The sequence below is a fragment of the Palaemon carinicauda genome, chromosome 10 (assembly GCF_036898095.1).
Source record: "Palaemon carinicauda isolate YSFRI2023 chromosome 10, ASM3689809v2, whole genome shotgun sequence".
Lineage (NCBI taxonomy): Eukaryota > Metazoa > Arthropoda > Malacostraca > Decapoda > Palaemonidae > Palaemon > Palaemon carinicauda.
In genome coordinates, this window is record NC_090734.1 from 23,387,069 (window position 1) to 23,389,722 (window position 2,654).

The 2,654-nt window shown below is 31.5% G+C and overlaps 1 non-coding gene across 1 annotated transcript; it reads right to left on the bottom strand.

Annotated features, from left to right (window-relative positions):
* Positions 1-390: 390 nt before the first annotated feature.
* LOC137648937 (small nucleolar RNA U3) lies at positions 391-596 on the bottom strand. The gene has a single exon (XR_011045762.1). It is a non-coding gene; the product is annotated as a small nucleolar RNA U3 (small nucleolar RNA).
* Positions 597-2,654: the final 2,058 nt, after the last annotated feature.

A 2,654-nucleotide genomic window follows, 5' to 3' on the forward strand; every position in this document is an offset into this window, starting at 1 on the left:
TGAAAGGTTAAAGTGCGTTAACGTTTGGTTGCATAACTTCGTAAACTTCCGAATGTCAGATTTCCTTAAGCGAGAACCTTTTTGGTATTTCATAGTTGAAATTGTTTCTTCTATACTTTCCCATATTATTATTATTATTAAATGCTAAGCTACAACCCTAGTTGGAAAACAGGATGCTATAAGCCCAGGGGCCCCAACAGGGAAAATAGCCCAGTGAGGAAAGGAAATAAGGAAATAAGGAAAAATAGAACATTTTAGGAATAGTAACAATATTAAAATAAATATTTCCTATTTAAACTATAAAAACTTTAACAGAACAAGAGGAAGAGAAACTAGATAGAAAAGTGTGCCCAAGTGTAAATCATAAGACCCAATAGTGGATTAGAGTCAACCACTCAGCCTGTGTCGTCCTCCTCCACTCAAGGGCGAGCCCATGAGGGAACGGTCTTCAATGCTCTGCAGTAAGTTAATACTCCAGAGCCGCTTCCCGCTCAGAGGACGACACTCAACCTCGTCATCGTGGTTGAACTCGTTCCGAGTTTTGGACTTAAACTCGTCAATCACACTATAGAATTGATCCTATGTAGTATGATCATAGTATGAATGATGATGTTCCTTCTCTCTGAGAGTCACTGCGGTTCTTTAAAAATGGGGGATAAAAAAGGATCTTGCTGATTATTTTGCCTCTAGTCAAAAAAAAAAAAAAAAAAAAAAAATTGCGTGCAACTATTCCCCTACAGTTTTCTAAGCACCAGCAGCAACTTGCATAGAGAAAACGTAAATCCCACCATTATCTCCCTTTTCGCACATGTGAATGTACTATGCCCTAGACACTTGTCTGCTAGTCTGCTTTGTAGCTCGGTCTATATGTACCAGGAATATAAAAGCTTTTTTATCTTAAGAAGATCAGTAATATAATTTATTTGGATTTTTCTTTTATTTGGGTATCATAATCCTCTTAAGAAACGACACAGTTTACTGTTAGCCTAATGAACAGAGTATATATATATATATATATATATATATATATATATATATATATATATATATATATATATATATATATATATATATATATATATATATATATATATATATACATATATATATATATATATATATATATATATATATATATATATATATATATATATATATATATATATATATATATATATATATATATCACAGCATGTTTATCATACCAAACCTTTCGTACTAATTTCTATGATCTATTTAGAAACAAACTGATATTATCACGTAAGCATTCAATTATTAAATAAAACAGGTTCCACCGAGATCCCCTTAAAGTACTTTTCAATTCCACCTACATAATCCTATTCTAGGTTCTTTTATATTTATAATAATAGAAAATGTAGCTACTGCTAATGTTTCGTTATTTTGCTAGAAATTCATATGTATTATTCATGAATATAAAATCGTATATTGGTCGTATACAGTATAAAAACTGCCATGGGGTTTTAAGAATTTCTTCTATTTTGTAACATACTCAAGGTATGAAACCATGTAGAAGTATCAAAGGATGACAAACAATAAAATAATCAAAATGTTTCTATACAAACATCTCATTTTAACACCAAAATTTAAATGTGATTAATAATGACTATTCTTGAAAACAATATATAACGGAATTTTATTTCTTATTGGTACTAGTTGGGAATGTCGATTTGAATAGAGCAAAATAATATAAAAATTATCAGTTAAGGTCCCATAGAAAAGATGACAAAAAATTGATGTAATCCGTGGAAAAGAAGTCTACCTTACTATACCCTACGGACTCTTAAGAAAATACTAATAAGTAATACATATTCCTTTCAATTTTTGGGGGTATCCACCTAGCAATCTCCACTCGTGAACTCTACTGATGCATTTTAATAGGTAATTAGGCTTGTAGTGTTCAAGAAAGTATGAGTCAAGTAAAGCTGCGAATACTTTAACAATCATAACGTCTGAGATTATTTAAAGAGATGAAAAAATTTATATCAGAAGGTTTCCAAACATAGCTTTTGGCAATGAGCTCCTAGTATTTACCAAGCTGCATGGAATTGTCATTAAAAGATTTAAGAATAGATAAAATTTGTATCTTTTATATGTTGTTGCCCTTGCATCTCTACGGTTCAAAGTAGTCGCTTTCTCGAGCTTAAGCCTTTGATGTTGATAATGATCTAATTGTGTCTATTTCTGTAGATATAATGTGTTGTTTTTATACATATTTTTCACTGCTATTTGTATTTATGAAACCTTCGTTGTCCTCTGGAATCCTGGCCCCATCCAGCTTCTTGCCCTCACTCAAATATTTTGGTAATAGCTGTTGGGCTACTAATCCAACTGCATCATTGCTGATTTCTGTTTACAGATAAGTATATCTTTTCATTACACAACTATACTGCCCCTTTCAGATATTCCTTCAGTCCCTTGCGGATAATTTCATTAATTTTATATCCTTATAGCCATACTATTTGACTAAGGTATATAGTACTTAGATAAACCAATAACGAAGAATTTCTGAATTCCATTTACTCTCTTCAGCTGGCTTATGAAGAACACCTTAAATAAATATGTTGCAATCCATCAAAAATCCGCTTTCACGTCGGATTAGCCCGATTTAATGCCGGATGTGCATTGGATAAAAA